General features: G+C 39.1%; 1 protein-coding gene across 4 annotated transcripts in view; it reads left to right on the plus strand.

Annotated features, from left to right (window-relative positions):
* The first annotated feature begins 3,959 nt into the window (after window positions 1-3,959).
* The window catches only part of LOC126176948 (zinc finger protein OZF-like), a 59,582-nt gene continuing 42,140 nt past the window's right edge, over window positions 3,960-21,401 (plus strand). For all 4 annotated transcript variants that reach the window (XM_049924155.1, XM_049924154.1, XM_049924156.1 and 1 more), the window contains exon 1: window positions 3,960-4,105. The gene's annotated coding sequence lies outside the window, so the exon portion shown is untranslated. The remainder of the gene's footprint in view (window positions 4,106-21,401) is intronic.

Consider the following 21,401-nt stretch of genomic DNA (forward strand, 5'->3'; position numbering starts at 1 on the left):
TTTGCTCTGATTGTTGCCAGCATCATATTTAGAGTACCAGAGAAGCAGGTTGCTAGACTTACTTGCCCCGAGTCCCATTGGGTTTTACCCCTAACGGCTGAGGGACTAACCGGTGGATTTGGTAGTCTTTGCCGTATGAGCACAAAGGTGACCACGACTCAGAATATGCCCGAGATGCCCAGCCTTATTCCGAAGTAACCGGTATCCCGACTGTCGAGACCACTTACTTGGCCACTCATACGTTGCCCGTGGTTCATGAACTAGGACATGGCTACAGGAACCCACACCATGAACCACTCAACTAAGTACCTGGGTGTTAAAATCACGAACAACTTCAGTTGGAAAGACCACATAGGTAATATTGTGGGGAAGGCGAACCAAAGGTTGCGTTTCATTGGCAGGACACTTAGAAGATGCAAGAAGTCCACTAAAGAGACAGCTTACACTACACTCGTTCGTCCTCTGTTAGAATATTGCTGCGCGGTGTGGGATCCTTACCAGATGGGATTGACGGAGGACATCTAAAGGGTGCAAAAAAGGGCAGCTCGTTTTGTATTAAGACGTAATAGGGGAGAGAGTGTGACAGATATGATACGCGAGTTGGGGTGGAAGTCATTAAAGCAAAGACGTTTTTCGTCGCGGCGAGATCTATTTACGAAATTTCAGTCACCAACTTTCTCTTCCAAATGCGAAAATATTTTGTTGAGCCCAACCTCCATAGGTAGGAATGATTATCAAAATAAAATAAGAGAAATCAGAGCACGAACAGAAAGGTTTAGGTGTTCGTTTTTCCCGCGCTCTGTTCGGGAGTGGAATGGTAGAGAGATAGTATGATTGTGGTTCGATGAACCCTCTGCCAAGCACTTAAATGTGAATTGCAGAGTAGTCATGTAGATGCAGACGTATCAAGTCTGAGCATAGTGAGCCCCCTGTGGAGCGGTCATCCGTCTTAAGATCTTATGTTTATAGAAAGCTATCACTGCAGTGAGCCTAAAATCTGACAGTTTCACACCATCATCTTGTTGATACATGCCACCACTTAGGACACGTTTTTGTAATAGGATTTTACCGATGGTAAGTAACATGACTGGCTGCTATTTTCAATATGTAATAATTTCCTAGTATTAAAGTAATGTGTGGATAACGAAGTTATGTTAATTTCAGAAATGATCTGCAAATGCTCAGTTATCATGTGTGTCTCATTAGTATTTAAAAAAACCCAAACAGATTTATTGGTAGAACACAGAAATGTAGAAGGGTCTTGATCACACAATTCTTCATTAAGCGTTAAGTGTTTCCAAATTTCGTCATCAGTCTGAAGCTGTGGAATGAAGTGCACAAGAAAATTAACGATAGAAAACACAAGTATGCATCTAAGTATTTCAATACACAGAAATTTCAGTTAGTATTGTACTTATATAAAAATCAAACTTTTGTACAAAGCTCACGAATGTGAGCGCATAGATTGAATACAATACAAGTTTCATCTCATTTATGCATATTTGATAGTGCCATTGTCAATTCGAATAGAAGCAGTGCCAAACTGAGTTTGACAAACTATCAAAGAGGTAAGCGATGGCCAATAGGTGGTGCTAGCATTAACCATGGCAAGCAAGTCAAAGAGTAACTTTACAAACTTATTAAGTACATACATGCATGCATGCAACTCGTGAACAACTTGACAAAATACATTTATGCTGCTTTTATGGAAGAGCCATACTAACAGTATGAAAAGTGCATCGTTAGGTAACACTGTAAATAACTGAAGACTACATCTGTAACTTCAGATTACCTGTGTGTGTGTGTGTGTGTGTGTGTGTGTGTGTGTGTGTGCAACCGACTTTACTTCGCCATCACATTGAAAAAAGAGACACATTTACTGCTATGGGAAAACTTATTATTTTCTACTTGCTCCTCCCATGACAGTTAATTAAAGTACCACAGCATAGGAAGATATAGCCTGCATCGTCCTTGAAAGAAACGGAGATATTTCTATTCCTTTTATTTCATTGCACTCCTGCCTGTATGTTATGTATAATACTGTGATTTTGTTCACAACCTCTTCTTGCGTAGTATGTAGGTGGGAAAGGTGTGCTATCCCTTCCATTTTGGACGCTGTTAGTGCTATTTTATTTTTTCCTTGATCGTAGTTTACATACCGTAGTTGTAGTAACTCACAATACAGTCAGGTAAGTAGTAATAAAGCAATTTTTCACTAACATATGCGGCGAATCATAGACACAAACAATGTTCATCGTATTGTCAAACTTTCTGTTAATCAAAATTCCTGTCAACAAGCTCCATGCTTGACAAGCACATCAAACAGTACTATACACACTCAAATATTTGGCAAGCATAGTTAAGTTTGACAAAATGTTTAATCATTTATAGGGGCCTTAAACATGAGGTGTAGGAAGTGGAAGATTGGAATCTCGTCAAATACCGCAATATTTTTATGTTTGTAAATCTAATCAAAAGGCTTTGATGATAATTTTTATTGAATTAATTGGTTTAAATTATTTTTTTATTTCTCATACCTTACCACGAAATTTTCATCATCTTCTTGACTTTTTATTTGTTTTTATTTTCCTTCTTATCATTCTTTATTTCGTTTGGAATCTGTTTGTGTCGTTTATAATCTTCACCCAAGTGCCATTCAGGATTGCTCATTGGTTTGTAATGTGCAGCACAGTTTCAAATAACCAAGACACCTAGAAATTACAGTTTGCTTTTAGCGTTAAAAATGAATTTCTGCTGCAAAAGATGGCTGTGCAAACAAACATATTATGATCTTTTCTGTCTCGAGTTTGCCTGTAGAGGCTACCCTTCAACAACTAGAACAAAGCGATCATGACTTTAGTTCTGCTGCAGACTGTTGATCGACGTTTTCTCGGCTACAGTCCCCACTAGGGGGCTGTGGCGATGAGTTTGACTTCAGAGCTTGAAAACCTGCCGTCTGCCACACTTCAGTCATTGTTAACTTAAAATCAGCCGTCAATAGAGCGCCTACAATCTCCGTCATACCTCGCGGCGGCTGCTTCCAACATTGCTCTGGATCACACATTAAGAGCATTTCTGAAGTGACCTGCTGGTTTTCTGTGTGGCGTGTAACCGAGCGGTAGTCGGCAGCGAATGTGCCAACACTGTAGCGGCAAGTAACAGACGTTATCTATCAAGTAATTTTAATCTGACAGGATCATGTTTTGGAAAGGGCTTGCTAAGATTTTGTGTGAGCCGTGCAAAGGGTGTCTTTGAAATCATACATGAAAAAGGACAAGTAATGGAACAGTTCTGAAGCTTCAAGCAGCAGCATCAGAAAATGATCAAAGCTCCCGTAAATTGAATAGAAATAACAAAATAGATGGTCAATGTGTTGTCCTAATAAAAGAATAAAGACGTTACATTTGTACCTCGCATTTTCATGACATTTTATACCACTGTGCAATGGCTGAGTTTGGCATTATCAAAATATTTACAGAAGGAAATTTTAAGTTTTTTTCATCCTTAAATTTGTAGTTTCTATGATTTTTTTTTCGATAGCATATTCGCAGTTTAGACATTTATGCAGGTCCAAAATAAAGACAAAAAGTGAAATATCGTTGATTTCATTAAAACACGAAGTTTGTTAGTACTGTTTCAGAGTTTCATAACAGAAATAAAACATACTTTTATTTCCATTGTCATTTCACAATAGTTTGGTCCATCTGACCCACAACTAGAAAAGTTACTACTTTTCATGGCTATGGCTGTAACAACCTATTACGTTTGGAATAAATCCTCGTAGACACATTCCCACCTCAAGAACAATCACGGTTTACACATTTACAATGCTGAGATAAGATAACGGCAAAATTTACACGGCGCCTTTTTATATATATATATATATATATATATATACACCATGAGTCCGTGTCTGGCTACTAATTGCTTTTTTTTTTTTCTTTTTCGTTGCCAAGTGTTTAATATGCCGGTGCTTCGAAGAGTTCTGGCTCGCGTAGTTCGAAAAAAATGTTCTGTCAGTGTAACGCCCCTGCATTTCTTGAAAACATGAAGTCATCATGACAGTTTACATCAGCGCCCATATATATCGCAGAGGCTATAAAGGGTAAGAAAGAATTACGCATTAGGAAGAACCAGGAAATATGTACCGGTGCATGATTTTGAGCTTTGCATATAAAATTTAGAGTTAATTTAAACGTAGGCTGTCAGTGACAATTGAAGTCCTTCCTACTTTGAAGAAAACACGTTTGGAATAAAAAGCAACAAACAGTAACCCAAACACAACTTTAATTCGAAGGCAGGTGCACCAGTTTCCGGAAGCACTAATTGTGGAAGCAGCATTTTGTGATGGATATGTTCTTACAAATTGTATTTTAATCCCGTGTGTGCTAATACATGCGTTAACCCCAACTATGTTGTACTCGTGCACTTGTATTAAATAGTAAATCTCTACTCTTGTTTCTGTACCGAGTTCCGTGAACATTTAGTTACATTATTGATCATAGAACAAACAAGAACGTGACAAGAAGCTCTTAATGTAGTTTTGTTTCTGAAACACATGAATATATGTCTAAGAAATCAAATAGTTATTCAAAACTTGTTAAGGAGATACAGTTGTTACAATTGTAATTATACGTGTATGTCTTACTGCAGTTACAGCAGCTGTGTTTATATTAAGAATTAATTTGGTGGTATGTGAGTGTTACAAAATTTCGTGTGTCTAAAAATGTGAAGTTTTCCATTTGCATTTTTATTTAGTTCGAAAACGAATGCCTAAGAAAAATGGGTCCATGAGCCGAAAGTGTTAAACAGAAAAAAATGAATCGAAACAGAAATATAACCCGTACAGTTGGTGCATGAGATTGCTGTCACTTTCGGTTGGTATTGTGATCAAAGAAAAAATATACACACAGTGCCAAGCAGGTGATTTTCATCATTTGCTACCACATACTACATCTTAATCATTGTCGGAGTGATTGCATCAAATTTACGGAACAGAAATACTATTAGGAATATACATACAATAAAATAGAAACACATTAATAGAATATATATAAGTTGGTGTAAAAATTTATAACAAAGGCATTTAATGTATTACTTTTCTGAAACTGGCAACAACTTAAATTACGAAAAAAATCATTACTCATAATGAAACAGAACTTCTTGAGTGGCCTTATATTTTGTCAATTCCGCACTTCCATTTTGCGGTAACAGTGTAAAAATATTAAACTAAATACAGAGGTCACAATGTTAGAGTATTAGGAGTTTGGTTCAGAACTTTTTCAGTGGTGAGGATAGTACTTCAGAAGGTAACAAATTAAACATGTTCAGTGCTACCAGAGAAAAGCTGTCACATTTTACATAATTAACAGTGCAGGATGCCTATGTTGTCATGTTTCCAAATGTTGTAGTTGGGACTTTCATTCTTGATTCTAAACGTTTCATGATTTTCTTTCCCATAACAAAGATTGTTGAAGGCATATTCACTGAATATTGTAATTATTTCTTGCTGGATGAAGATAGGTCTCCAGGGATTCATTTTCTGACTTGATACCATAATTTTGTTTTGTTTTTTTCTGGAGGAATACACACACATTCTTCAGAGTAGCCCCACAACTATAGTTCATAACTAATGTAGTAGTGAATGGGTGTGTGATATGCTATTAAAAATTATTTTGCTGTTGTTATACAAGATGTATCATAATTAATGGTGTAAACACATACAGTTGAAATACCATGATACTAGAAGCAAAAAAGTCTCAGTAAACATAGGGTTGAAAATGCATACCTTAAGAGGTAAGAGCAATTTTTCATCTTCGATACTGTGAAGCAAATCTCTTCTACTGCAAGCTCTTTGCTTTCCATATTTTGGGAAATGATAGTGTGGACCAAAACAAGAAGAAACAATCCAGTAAACACATGCTCTAAAATGCATACTTTAAGAGTTATGAGCATATGCTCATCTTTGCTACTTGGAAACACAATTCTTCTAATAAACAATTGCTGATAACTTTTGAGGTATGCATTTTAGAGCAAATGTTTACTGGACATTTTTTCTTGTTTTGGTCCATACTACTACTTCCCAAAATGTGGAAAGCAAAGAGCTTCCAGTAGAAGAGATTGCTGCTACATACCCTCAAGTCGTACAGTTATGCTTGCCTTAACTATGAGCCTACCAAGCAGAATGCCTCCCTAGATAATGTCACATCAAACATTTTGCAAAGATGATGTAATCTTAAATGTTGTTAAACCAATGCTCTCTGACCATGATGGAATTTTCCTAAAATTAATGACATTCGAAAAAGAACAGGCTCAACCAATAGAACCCAGGGCAGTGAGGCAGTTAAACCCATCAGATTTAACAAATCTCACACAAAGACTTATGATCGTGGACTTGTGTAATGCTGTCATGGAAAATGAGTCATTAAGTGTTGCTTTTAATTATTTCTTAGACACCATTACCACTATCTTTAATGAATATTGCCCCCTCATCATTAAACACGATAGACTAAATGCAAGGAGAAAAGAGAAAAGAAAAGTAACTGACTGGTATACATCTTACTTAAATAACTTAAGGATTATGTTAAGAATTGACTATGATAAATCTTGCTTGAATAATGAGTATAGACACTCATAATTTAAAAAAGCTGTACAGAAAAGAAATCATTTCTGCAAAGAAAAAAGCTAATGATAACTATATTTGTCAGTCCAGCAACAAATATAAAGCAGCATGGAAAATAGTTATAGCAGAAACAGGGCTAATTGCAGAAAATTTACCTGTTCCTCTAAGTGCAGTTGAACTAAATAATAGTTTCATAAATTCTGGAGAATTAGCTATGGCAGATGAAAGTAATTAGATGATAGTGAGGACAGACTTCCCAAATTGCAGGAAACAGTTGACAGTAGCCTTGCCAAAATTTGAATGGAGAACCATTTATCCTAAGGATATACTGGATGTAGTCAGATCACTAAGCAACTCCAGAACTGAGGACATCCATTGTTTTTCTAATTTTACGATAAAGAAAATAATAGACACTAAGCAACAGATCACTAAGCAACTCCAGAACTGAGGACATCCATTGTTTTTCTAATTTTACGATAAAGAAAATAATAGACACTATATGCATTCCACTGTCTTACTTAATCAATATGATGTTTACAGAGGGAACATTTCCAGACTGCCGTAAACTGACAATATACAAAAAGGGAGACAGAAATTCACCCCAAAATTACAGACCTGTAGCAATAGTACCAATATTATGTAAAATTATAGAAAAATTAATGAAAGACCAATTAAATGATTTTTTGGAGTACCACAACCTTCTCAATAAGGCTCAGTATCAATTCTGAACAGGGCTATCAACAATAAAAGCAGATCAGGAAGTTGTCTTATCAATATTACAAGGTTTTGAAAATAGGGAACATACCTATACAACTTAAGTTGATGTAACAAAGGCATTTGACACTGTCTCACATAGCATTTTAATTAAGAAACTAGAAAAATATGGAATAACTGAAACAGAACTATTACTGCTGAAATCATATTTGACAAACAGAAACCAAATGGTCTACATAAATTCAAACAACAAATTTGACCTTCTCAAGGTAAAATATGGACACCCACAAGGATCTGCACTGGGACCTTTCTTATTCATTGTGTATGTGAATGACCTGCCCAACACATTACCATATAAATCTGTAATGTACGCTGACAACACAACTTTTATCACGTCACATAATGATGTGAATGTTGTCAAACAAATGAACAAATCCATAATGGAAAAGGCAGCTCACTGGTTCATGAAAATAGTGTTGTTGTTGTTGTTGTGGTCTTCAGTCCTGAGACTTGTTTGATGCAGCTCTCCATGCTACTCTGTCCTGTGCAAGCTTCATCTCCCAGTACTTACTGCGACCTACATCCTTCTGAATCTGCTTAGTGTATTCATCTCTTGGTCTCCCTCTGCGATTTTTACCCTCCACACTGCCCTCCAATGCTAAATTTGTGATCCCCTGATGCCTCAGAACATGTCCTACCAACCGATCCCTTCTTCTAGTCAAATTGTGCCACAAGCTCCTCTTCTCCCCAATTCTGTTCAATACTTCCTCATTAGTTACGTGATCTACCCATCTAATCTTCAGCATTCTTCTGTAGCACCACATTTCGAAAGCTTCTATTCTCTTCTTGTCCAAGCTATTTATCATCTATGTTTCACTTCCATACATGGCTACACTCCATACAAATAGTTTCCGAAACGATTTCCTGACATTTAAATCTATACTCGATGTTAACAAATTTCTCTTCTTCAGAAACACTTTCCTTGCCATTGCCAGTCTACATTTTATATCCTCTCTACTTTGACCATCATCAGTTATTTTGCTCCCCAAATAGCAAAACTCATTTACTACTTTAGGTGTCTCATTTCCTAATCTAATTCCCTCAGCATCACCTGATTTAATTCGACTACATTCCATTATCCTCGTTTTGCTTTTATAATGTTCATCTTATATCCTTCTTTCAAGACACTGTCCATTCCGTTCAACTGCTCTTCCAGGTCCTTTGCTGTCTCTGACAGAATTACAATGTCATCGGCGAACCTCAAAGTTATTATTTCTTCTCCATGGATTTTAATGCCTACTCCGAACTTTTCTTTTCTTTCCTTTACTGCTTGCTCAATATACAGATTGAATAACACCGGGGAGAGGCTACAACCCTGTCTCACTCCCTTCCCAACCACTGCTTCCCTTTCGTGTCCGGGTGCTGATAACCTCGCTGTTGTGCGCCCTAAAACACTAATAATCATCATCCTTTCGTGTCCCTCGACTCTTATAACTGCCACCTGGTTTCTGTACAAATTGTAAATAGCCTTTCCCTCCCTGTATTTTACCCCTGCCACTTTTAGAATTTGAAAGAGAGTATTCCAGTCAACATTGTCAAAAGCTTTCTCTAAGTCTACTAATGCTAGAAACGTAGGTTTGCCTTTCCTTAATACTTCTTCCAAGGTAAGTCGTAAGGTCAGTATTGCCTCACGTGTTCCAACATTTCTACAGAATCCAAACTCATCTTCCCCGAGGTCGGCTTCTACCAGTTTTTCCATTCATCTGTAAAGAATTCATGTTAGTATTTTGCAGCTGTGACTTATTAAACTGATAGTTCGGTAATTTTCGCATCTGTCAACACCTGCTTTCTTTGGGATTGGAATTATTATATTATTCTTGAAGTCTGAGGGTATTTCGCCTGTCTCATACATCTTGCTCACCAGATGGTAGAGTTTTGTCAGGACTGGCTCTCCCAAGGCCGTCAGTAGTTCCAATGGAATGTTGTCTACTCCGGAGGCCTTGTTTCGACTCAGGTCTTTCAGTGCTCTGTCAAACTCTTCACGCAGTATCGTATCTCCCATTTCATCTTCATCTACGTCCTCATCCATTTCTATAATATTGTCCTCAAGTACATCGCCCTTGTATAGACCCCCTACATACTCCTTCCACCTTTCTGCTTTCCCTTCTTTGCTTAAAATTGGGTTTCCATCTGAGCTCTTGATATTCATACAAGTAGCTCTCATTTCTGCAAAGGTCTCTTTAATTTTCCTGTAGGCAGTATCTATCTTGATATATGCCTCTACATCCTTACATTTGTCCTCTAGCCATACCTGCTTAGCCATTTTGCACTTCCTGTCGATCTCATTTTTGAGATGTTTGTAATCCTTTTTGCCTGTTTCATTTACTGCATTTTTATATTTCCTCCTTTCATCAATTAAATTCAGTATTTCTTCTGTTACCCAAGGATTTCTACTAGCCCTCGTCTTTTTACCTACTTGATCCTCTGCTGCCTTCACTACTTCATCCCTCAGAGCTACCCATTCTTCTTCTACTGTATTTTTTTCCCCCATTCCTGTCAATTGTTCCCTTATGCTCTCCCTGAAACTCTGTACAACCTCTGGTTTAGTCAGTTTAATCCAGGTCCCATCTCCTTAAATTCCCACCTTTTTGCAGTTTCTTCAGTTTTAATCTACAGTTCATAACAAATAGATTGTGGTCAGAGTCCACATCTGCCTCAGGAAATGTCTTACAATTTAAAACCTGGTTCCTAAATCTCTGCCGGCCGGAGTGGCCGAGCGTTTCTAGGCGCTACAGTCTGGAATCGCGCGACCGCTATGGTCTCAGGTTCGAATCCTGCCTCGGGCGTGGATGTGTGTGACGTCCTTAGGTTAGTTAGGTTTAAGTAGTTCTAAGTTCTAGGGGACTGATGACCTCAGAAGTTGAGTCCCATAGTGCTCAGAGCCATTTGAACCAACCTAAATCTCTCTCGTACCATTATATAATCTATCTGATACCTACCAGTATCTCCAGGATTCTTCCATGTATACAACCTTCTTTCATGATTCTTGAACCAAGTGTTAGCTATGATTAAGTTATGCTGTGTGCAAAATTCTACCAGACGGCTTCCTCTTTCATTTCTTAACCCCAATCCATATTCACCTACTATGTTTCCTTCTCTCCCTTTTCCTACTCTCGAATTCCAGTCACCCATGACTATTAAATTTTCGTCTCCCTTCACTACCTGAATAATTCTTTTATCTCATCATACATTTCATCAATTTCTTCATCCTCTGCAGAGCTAGTTGGCATATAAACTTGTACTACTGTAGTAGGCATTGGCTTCGTGTCCATCTTAGCTACAATAATGCGTGCACTATGTTGTTTGTAGTAGCTTACCCGCACTCCTATTTTTTTATTCATTATTAAACCCACTCCTGCATTACCTCTATTTGATTTTGTATTTATAACCCTGTATTCACCTGACCAAAAGTTGTTCCTCCTGGCACTGTACTTCATTAATTTCCACTATATCTAACTTTAACCTATCCATTTCCCTTTTCAAATTTTCTAACCTACCTGCCCGATTAAGGGATCTGACATTCCACGCTCCAATCCGTAGAACGCCAGTTTTCTTTCGCCTGATAACGACGTCCTCTCGACTAGTCCCCACCCGGAGATCCGAATGGGGGACTATTTTACCTCCGGAATATTTTACCCAAGAGGATGCCATCATCATGTAACCATAACAGTAAAGCTGCATGCCCTCGGGAAAAATTACGGCTGTAGTTTCCCCTTGCTTTCAGCCGTTCGCAGTACCAGCACAGCAAGGCCGTTTTGGTTAGTGTTACAAGGCCAGATCAGTCAATCATCCAGACTGTTGCCCCTGCAACTACTGAAAAGGCTGCTGCCCCTCTTCAGGAACCACACGTTTGTCTGGCCTCTCAACAGATACCCCTCCGTTGTGGTTGCACCTACGGTACGGCCATCTGTATCGCTGAGGCATACAAGCCTCCCCACTAACGGCAAGGTTCATGGGGGGGGGGGGGGGGGGGGGGGTGTTGAATTTGCTGTCATTAAATTAAAATAAAACTGAACACATCCTCTTTTTCCTTAGAGATGCAATAATCTTGATACCAAATTGTGCTGGAATACCCACACAGAAAAGCTGTGCAGTAAGTTGGCAGGAGTTCTATATCTCCTTAGGAAACTGAAGGATAGTGTCAGTAAGGGGTGCATACTTATGGCATACCATGCCTATTTTCATACTCATCTGCATTATGGAATACTTCTTTGGAGCAACTTTGCTAGGGCAAAAGATGTTTTCCTCTGGCAGAAGAAAGCCATTAGATGTATTTTTGGTGTGAGTGATTTAACTTCTTGGAGACAGTACTTCATTGAGAACAAAATTCTTACAGTTCCCAGTCTATACATACTTAAAGCACTTATGCATGTCAAAGAGGATGCCCACATGTATGAACGCAGGTCAGATGTGCACTCATTTGAAACCAGAAATAGGAGCTTATTCCTTGGACACGTTTGAGTAAAATCCAAAACAATTTTTTACATGCTGGCAAAACATTTTACAACAATACATCACATGGAATGAGGGAATTGCATGAGAATAGATTTAAAATGGTGGTAGAGACATGGTTGAAAGAGAACGCATTCTATAGCATAAGTGAATTCCTACATAATGAAAAAATATGATTATTATTATAAATATGATTGTGATCAAAGAAACTGTAATTTATATCTAAAAACAAAGATGATGAGACTTACCAAACAAAAGCGCTGGCAGGTCGATAGACACACAAACAAACACAAACATACACACAAAATTCAAGCTTTCGCAACAAACGGTTGTTTCATCAGGAAAGAGGGAAGAAGAGGGAAAGACGAAAGGATGTGGGTTTTAAGGGAGAGGGTAAGGAGTCATTCCAATCCCGGGAGCGGAAAGACTTACCTTAGGGGGAAAAAAGGACAGGTATACACTCGCACACACACACATATCCATCCGCACATACACAGACACAAGCAGACATTTGTAAAGGCAAAGAGTCCCCCGTCGATAGATTGTTTTGTCAGTTACAGGGCCATAATAGATGGTGGTAGGAGGCAACATAGGGCACAGTGGGAGCGGGCAATTGCGCAGGAGCCATAGAGTAGGAAAATCGATGCAGAAGAAGCATAGGGTCTGACTAGGATATTGAGGAGGAGGGGGGGGGGGGGGAGGGGGGGCAGCGAAAAGGTATTCTAAGTGTTGTGTGCAAAATGTGAGACAGACTGGACCTTGTTTCAGGACAAGATGTTAGGGAGTCCAGCCTTGTCAAAGTAGCTGATTGATACATTCAAGATCAGGATAGTATTGACTGACAGGAGGTGTACTCCAGGGCTGTTTCTTTAAAGGGATCAGTGAGTATTGTATGTGATGACCCAGACAATATGCTTTTGATTTAGGCTGGTGGGTTAACAACGTCCAGTGAAGGTTGAGGTGTGAATAGTGGTGTATTGTTGTAAAGAGTCTGATCCTGAAGAGATATGTTTGCCTTGAATTCCAAGGCTGTGTGGGAGGAAAAATTCGGGATGAAAAGGATGGCAGCTGCCGAAATGTAAGTACTGTTTTGTCAACATAAGTGTCTAGCTGACCCTTAGTGTGGATGAGCGCAACCTCAAGGAAAGTGGTTTGGGATTCAGAAAAGGACCATGTGAAATTTAGTTGAGAAGAGTGTATTTAGAGATCCCAAAAATTTTAACAGGTCATTCTCACCAGGAATCCTTATGGCAAAGAAGTCGTCAGTATATTTAAACCAAACCAGGGTTCAAGACTAATGAGTCCCAGGAAAGTCCCCTCCAAGTGGTCCGTGAAAAGGGTGGCAGAGGAAGAAGCCACCCTTCTTTTGAATGTCTGCCCCTCAAAGGTAAAGTAGTTGTTCATAAGTATAAAGTTGGTTAAGGTATTTGAGGCAAACTTATACCACAGTCACGTTTGCAGAATGAAGTGGTACCCATTGATGTGCGTGTTGATTTTCCATTGTCCTTATTCTGCATTTTGACATGTCAACTTCCATGTGAGCAAGAAATTCCAGAGGGAATGTTTGTCTTGCTAGCAGGTTAGCAGGAAGCAGCTTCTGAACATGATTAATTTTGTATGGATAGCAATGCCGGATGTTTTGCAGAATTTTATGCAATGTAATGATGTGGCCAAAGCTTCTACAGGTGTCAGATCTTTTGGAATTTTGTTATCATTTTCTATAGACCATTAAGCAAACCATTTTCTCTACATCCATAGCAGACATCAGACCAATGCCGTTTTTCATACATTCCGTATCTGGGACTTTTGCAGGTTTACTGGCACACAGTCACTGTTCTTGTAAAAGAGCTGCACCAGCAGTGTACAATCATTCATGGATGGTGACAGTTATGTTTGGTATCTTGGGCGCAATCTGAGGAACAGATGTATGCCATGTGTCTGGTGGTTTGCATATTCAGATGTTTAAAGAGCCATAAATTTGGCCATATCTTCGTTAATCTCTTTCTCTCTCCCCTGCCCCCGCCCCCCCCCCCCCCCGCCCCCCTCTCCTTCCAACACATTCCCTCTTGCACCAATAAAATGCTGTTCAAATTTCATGTCAATCTGAGCAGTGATTTTCTTTCTACAGTGTTTTGAAACTGGAACTTTAGTTGTGGACACCCTGTGTGTAAACACAAACTAGATTAGAAGCTTGAACCTTCTACACACAATTACAGTGTGCAATGATGTCAATTTATTTTCAACCACTTTGCTTTTAAAAGCAAAAGATAATCTTTGTTATAAGTTGATAGATTTTTACTTATTTAGTGTATGATTTATAGAATTATTCGAGGTTTGGAACTTTAATAGTGGCAGCTATTTATTTACAGCTCATACAAAATAGATACATGTTTCAAAGTTTTACTGACCTTCAAAGTAGTCACCAGCATTGTGTGTAACCTGTTGCAGGGGTGTGGAAGTCGTAGGATACCCTTAGCAGTGCCAGTTGGGTCGACAGTTCGAACTGTGTGGTCTGCTGCCTGACAAATTTGTAGAAGTTCTGAAGCGAATGCCATGAAGTACTCCCTTCAGTTTAGAAATTGAGTTGAACTCACAAGGGCTTAAGTCAGGGGAGTGCAGTAGATGGTATAGCACTTAGCAGCCCCATCAGTCAAACAAATCAGTAACAGCTTGCACCGTACGTGCTTGAGCATTGTCCTGCAAATTGATGGTCAGATCCTGCAGAAAGTGTCATCACTTCTGTCTCTAAGCTGGTTGTCGGTTGTGTTCCAAAAATAAACAGTGCTAAGAGTATCCTACGACTTCCACATCGCTGGCAACAGGCTATACACGGTGCTGGTGACTACTCTGATGGTCAGTAAAACTTTGAAACACCTATCTATTTTGTACAAGCTGTAAATAAATAGTTGCCACTATTAAAGTTCCAACCCTCGTATTTTACAAGTACAAACGGATGCAAGATAAGATCATATAAAACAGAAACTGGTTGATTGCTGTAGGTGTTGTGTCTGCAAGGTGTTTCCAGGTACTCATGAATTTTCTTTTTGTGCAGTTTTGCTAAATGGGGTTCAATGTTTCTTTCATAGTTCTGCAGTCACATTGGTCATCATCGGTCATTGCCATTTATGTAGTGTTACTTTGGTCATTTTGTGGTCAGTTCTGACACAGTTGAGGGAGTTCCACATTTTTCTTCGCAGATTCACTCCCGGGGCTTGAATGGTCAGATGTGTTTTACGTTTCTTCTTTTGACCATGAATTCAAATCCAGTCTACTCTTAGTTTATATTCTCAGGCAAGCTGGCCACTGTTAACCCATATTGGTTCTCAATACTTTAACTGAGTGCACAGTAATGGACAGTTTACACTAATTGCTATCCAATGCCATGTTGTGTCTGAGTATGGGTTTTGCACTGGGTTGAGTGACGTGTGCTTGTGCTGAAAGGAATTCAACCTGTTAACCGAAATGACAGGGAGACTTTGCTTATCCAACTTATATTTCCCAAGGTGGATATGTAGGATCGGAGGATGAGGAGGAGAATAAGCTTCTCAGAAAAGAAAGATAACTTCTAAGTTTTATTCAGAATCTCAGTTATAGAAATGACTTCCCTAGCAGAAGTACCTTCACACTAGTAGCCAAGCCGTTCTCAATAAGACAGTGATTATTTATTACAGTTTTGTCTGGATAATGAAACCCTCATATAAGTTCTAAGACCAGCAGAGTTCTGCAACTTTTATATTCCCAGCAAATCCAGATTGTAAATAGGGTCTGTATACTAGTTCTGAACTAGAAGTATCAATGGGGACAATAGGAGGTTGGTGCTTTTAGAGGAGCTAAATGCCAGAACCAAAGAAACATACTGCTTTTACTTAAACTGTTTTAGGGAAGAGACAGCAATTACAAATCAGGCTGATTGGATGATGCTATGTATATGTGTGCCCCCAAAAGTCAGTCCAATTATTTATACTTTCTTCAATAATTAAGAAACCAAAAAGCTCAGAAAATGTACAGGTAGTTCCACATAATGTGAATAGCCTAATATTGCATAAACACTTCAATATGCTGAAACAATATTTTTGAGAAGTGGTAGTATGCCAAGGAATTTGCTAATTTTCTTCTCTGTTCTTGTGCTCCATCTTTAATGACCTTATCACCAATGGAACATTAAACCTCTAATCTTCCATTTCCAGGACTAATATTTTGCTATATCATCAGCAGTGCAACTTTTTTTTATATCTAGTGCGATATTTAATCAACTGTGATTTCAAAAATGGAACTATGCATCTTATTTAGCAGAATTCTGAGAGCCACTGAAGATTTTGCATCACATAACTTTACTGGAAGAATGGTGTGAGAGGCCACTTACAAGGGTGCAGGTACAAAGGGGATTCAAAAACTGTGTAGGAAAAAAAAAAATGGTTTGAGAAGTAACCGAGATATAGATGTGGGTGGTCCTGCCTCTTGTGTCCATAACTTCTGCTAATGAGGCGGCAGCTATCCCTTAGTCCACAACTCTAAACACACTCTCTTGTCACAGTATGACTACGCCCATGAAATAATGTGATTTATAAGGTGACAATACACATGGATCACACACCACCACCTGCACATTTTGCTCATGTTCCACAATTGACTTCTTGCTGCCACTTCACTATGGTATTGTAACATCTCAGAGGTTGGCAAGGCGTGCTGAAAAAAATATGCTATTTGCCAAAAGGCTCCCAATATCTGCCAACTGAGGAATGGAGGGAGACTTTTGATCTGCCATGGTATAACTAGAGTTCTTCATAGTACACTGGTGTGCAAAACTTAAGGACCAAAGTAACGTTCGCGTGATGTGTCACTGCCAAGTAACATAGGCTTGATGAAGCTTGAACCATACATAGAAAACACTGCTGCAGCATAGTACAGAATGTAATTGAAAAACATACACAATGAGCTGAACAGAAATGGCACTTTTATTCTAAGACAATAATTACACTGATTTCACCACGATTTGTGGTCCCCTGCCCTTTATAAAAGGCAGGAAATGGTTCTTTGTAGGGTGTGTGATCACCATGGATGTCGAAGTATCCTCTGAAATGTGCTCCCATGCTGCTAACAAAGTTGGTAAGGAGTTCATGTGGTAGCACGTTCCATTCCTCCACCAGTGCAGTGGACAACTGCTGGGTGGTTGTTGGTACAAATGGACATACTGCAATACATTTCCCCAAAGCATACCACCTATGCTTAATGTGATTTAAGTCCAAGGAACCAGCAAGCTAGACCACACACCAAATGCGAGGGTGGTTTGGAAAGTTCTTGGAATGGAATAGAAAAAAAGTTCTTAAATCACTGAAATTTTTTTAATATTTCAATGTAATCTCCTTGTAGATTAAACCACTTGGTCCAACGACATTCCAGTGCCTGATCCCATCTCGAAAATGAGTTTCCTCCAGGCCTGCAAAATAGTTGTCAACTCCGGCTATCAATTCTTCGTTTGAAGTGAGTGTTCGTCCACCAAGAAAAATTTTCAGTTTTGGGAAGAAATGGAAGTCCAACGGAGCCATATCAGATGAATAAGGTGGGTATGGCAACAATTCATTCCTTAGTTTGTGTAATTTTGCCATGGCGATGCCACGTGTGCGGGCACTCATTGTCTTGATGGAAAATGACTTTCTTCCTTGCTAAAATTGGCCTTTTTTGCATATATTTTTTGCAAATTGTCTAAGGGGTTGGCATAGTATTTTCCAGTAATTGTTTACCCAGTGGGGAGATAATCTACAAACAGAATCCTCTTCGCATCCCAGAACACTGATGCCATGACCTTTCCTGCCGAAGGAATTGTCTTTGCTTTCTTTGGTGGTGGAGAATCAGCATATTTTTCCACTGCTTTGTCTCTAGGGTCTAGTAGTGCACCCAAGTTTAATCTGTGGTTACAAACCGGCACAAAAAATCTTGTTCGTTTCTCCTAAAACAGGCCAAACATTGTTCTGATATGTCCATTCTCGTGCGTTTTTGATCCAGCATCAAGGGTCGCTGCACCCGTCTTGCAAATAGTTTTTTAATTTCTAATTCTTCACTTAAAATGTGATATCCCCTTTCAAATGAAATCCGGCAAGCATGAGCAATTTCACGCACTTTCAATTGGTGATCCTCCATGACCATTTTGTGCGCTATTGCATTGATTTCTGGAGTAGTGGCACATCTTGGCTGACCACTGTGGATCATCATCTAAGCTCTCCTGACCAAACTTAAATTCATTTGTCCAGTTGGCAACAGTTGAATATGAAGGAGCAGAGTCCCCCAGTGTATTATGGAAATCGGCAAGAATGTCCTTTGCTTTCATACCTTTCTTTATGAAGTACTTAATCACTGCTCGAATCTCAATTTTTTCCATCTTCGCAAATCACTATGCGGGAACAACAACAGAGCTACATCACCGCCAGAGCTCTCTTCCAGGAACACTGACATGGCATGTGTTTACAGGCAACAGTCCAATGAATATCACGTGAACAACTCATTGCGCTAGCACTGACCTCTCATGGTGAGTCCAGGAACTTTTCAAAGTCCAAGAACTTTTCAAACCACCCTCGTATCCTCACGTTTCAAGAGCTTCTCCACATATTTAATTCGATGCAGTCATGCATTGTCATCCACAAAAATGAAGTCAGGGCTGCATACACCCCTGAAAAAATTGCACATGGGGAGGGTGCACAGTGCCATAGTAACATTGAGCAGAGAGCATACCATGTCTGAAGATATGGAACACGTAATGAGCCTAGGAACATTGTTGGACATGATCATTGTGATTGTCAAGGTGTTATGCTTAGGGGCTACTATGTTACATGAGCGCACTGACCTCCAAATTTTGAGCACAGTACTCCTTCTCCATGTTCATCTTTTGAACAGCGAAGGTGGAGGAGCTCTTGGAACAAGAGGATACTAAGTGAATGCACTGACCTGCCTGTTCCCCTCAACTTAAATCCCATCGAGCGGGTGTGGGATGTGTTGGGGAGACATATTGCAGCATGTCCACTTGCACCAGTGACCGTCCAGTAATTGTGGAGGAATGAAATTGCCTACCTCAAGAACTCCTTACCAACTTTGTGGCCAGCATGAGAGAAAGTTGCAGAGCATGCATCCCTGCCCATGGTGATCACACACACACTATTAAGAATCATGTCTCATCTTTTGTAATTTCCGGGGGCCATCATAAATCGTGGTGACTTCAGTGTAATTTTTGTCTTTGAATAAAAATGTAATTTCTGTTAGTCTCATTGTGTATTTATTTCAGTTATCTTCTGTACTATTTTGCAAATGTCCTTTCTATGTATGGCACATCGAACTACGTTACTTGGAAGTGACACATCACGCGAAAATTACTTTCGTCCTTAAGTTTTGCATACCAGTGTATCTAATAGAATAATTAGTGAAATGGAAAATTATCTAATAGAATAATTAGTGAAATGGAAAAAATATATTACACTATTTCATCAGACTTTATTTACTTGTCAGAAATGCCTTAACTGTAAGAAATGAATATCCAACTTATTTTGGTGTCAAATATGCTAGGTTTTTGATACAGCTGAACTGCTTCCAAGATCCAGGTGATAGAACAGATGAATAGCATTGGCACAGCTTCCCTTTTTCATATTTTGTAGTTTATTTTCAGTGTGTGGGTTAAGAGATGATATTTTAACATTGAAATAGCTTAGAGGATATTTAAGACAATGCCAGTGTCTGCAGCAAATTGTGAACATATGTTCAGATGATAAAAAAATTTACTTAAAGTCAAGTATAAGTGAAAATGCATTTTCAGATTTAGCCACGTATCTTGTCAACAGAATATGATTCTGCTGTTAAACTTGACCTCAGCAACATAATAAATGCAAGGGAATTAAAATTAAAATTAAAATTATAGCTCTATTAATAACTACCCAAGCAATTAAATAAAAATTCAGAACATGGTAAAAATTTAACATTCCTTTGAACCAAGAATCAAATCAATACTGCTGCCGTTTGTGTTTAAGTACAGAAGACATAACTTGAATCAATCTAATAATCTTCTCAAGTTAGTTGGGTCCACTGCCACAGCGCAATGAACATGAATGGATGCCTTAGTTGTAAACAGTGTAACAGTCCAGGGAAGCCTACAGAACCAGGGTGATACAAGTAATGCAAATGGTATCACAATAAGGTCATCTGAAAGGGAAACTATATTAAAATCTGACCACACAAGTATTTAACAACAATTCCCTTTGCTCGTAGTGTTGGCGCTTTCCCCTTTAGCACCCTTATTTTAAAACTGTGAAATTAGTGTGTTCCCCATTAAGAGTTAGAATCAAACTGTTGAAAGCTGAATTCCTGCCACTAAACCAGATACCAATTAATTAACCAACAATCTAAAAGCTAAACTACACTAACAGTTACAACATTAATCAAATAACAAAATCTTAAAGGGAAGTAGCGTACTAGATTTCAACTTCTAGGCACAATTCTCAGTAGCCACTTTCATCTCAGTAATGAACAGTTTGACAAAAGAATGGTGAGATCACTCAGCTTCACTGCAAATAAAGGCTTGGTGTGAGCTTATCTACATCCAAATGCTTGTGTTCACACATAAAGCAGGCCAGCAATGCTGCCCCCAGTCACCACAGCAGTAGCACATGCTGACCTCTACAAAGTAATATAATAGAAGAACATAGACACGCATTAATATGGTAACCTGGTGCTCAAGACAAATTATATGTGGTGGTCTTTCATCGACTAGAATACACAGATTGGCTAACAGGGCCCAGCGAACTATAAGCAGCAATAATGTTCATTAACACCCTCACACATACAGTTTCCACTGCACGTCCTGCTGCACTCCTCAGTTGTGCAGTATCAGAGCTATAAAACATTAGCATCAGTATATATGTCAGCCAAACCATCATCAGATTTCAGCTATATAAAATGCTACCATCACACACCATCAACCAGTTCCTTACAGTACTCTTTTAACAACCTTGTATCATGTCATACATGTTGTACCATTCACTGCTGCTGGTCATACATTTTTCTGACAGCTCGTTTCAACTTACTCCATGTCCACCTCCTCCTGCCACCGCCATCAGATGGTGCTCATGTTTGGTCATCCTGCACCGCGCAACGATGTGTCCGTACCCTGACACAAGCAAAGATGTGGCAGCTTACAGCACATACTCCCCCTTCCCGCCACACACACACACACACACACACACACACACACACACACACACGGAGGTTGGGGCCCACGTCTGCAAGGTGTGACTGCCCCACTGTTAACTATTTATGGCTGTAGGCTTCACATGGTAGAGATGAGCTCTAATTGTTTTCTTTCTCCTTTGGTCGAACAATAATAGGATAATAGATGTTAAAATTCTTATGATTTCCCAAGATTCAGTCTTCCTTGGTAACAATTTCTTCACAGTGTTATCAGTTGCCTTATTAGTTACTCCCAGGATGTGCACAATCACCAGTCTGGTCGGGGTATGACTGCCGAATTGTTGTCTCTCTGCTTTTCCATCTGATGGGCTTTTCTGATATTATTTCT

This window comes from Schistocerca cancellata, chromosome 3 (assembly GCF_023864275.1).
Source record: "Schistocerca cancellata isolate TAMUIC-IGC-003103 chromosome 3, iqSchCanc2.1, whole genome shotgun sequence".
Taxonomy (NCBI): domain Eukaryota; kingdom Metazoa; phylum Arthropoda; class Insecta; order Orthoptera; family Acrididae; genus Schistocerca; species Schistocerca cancellata.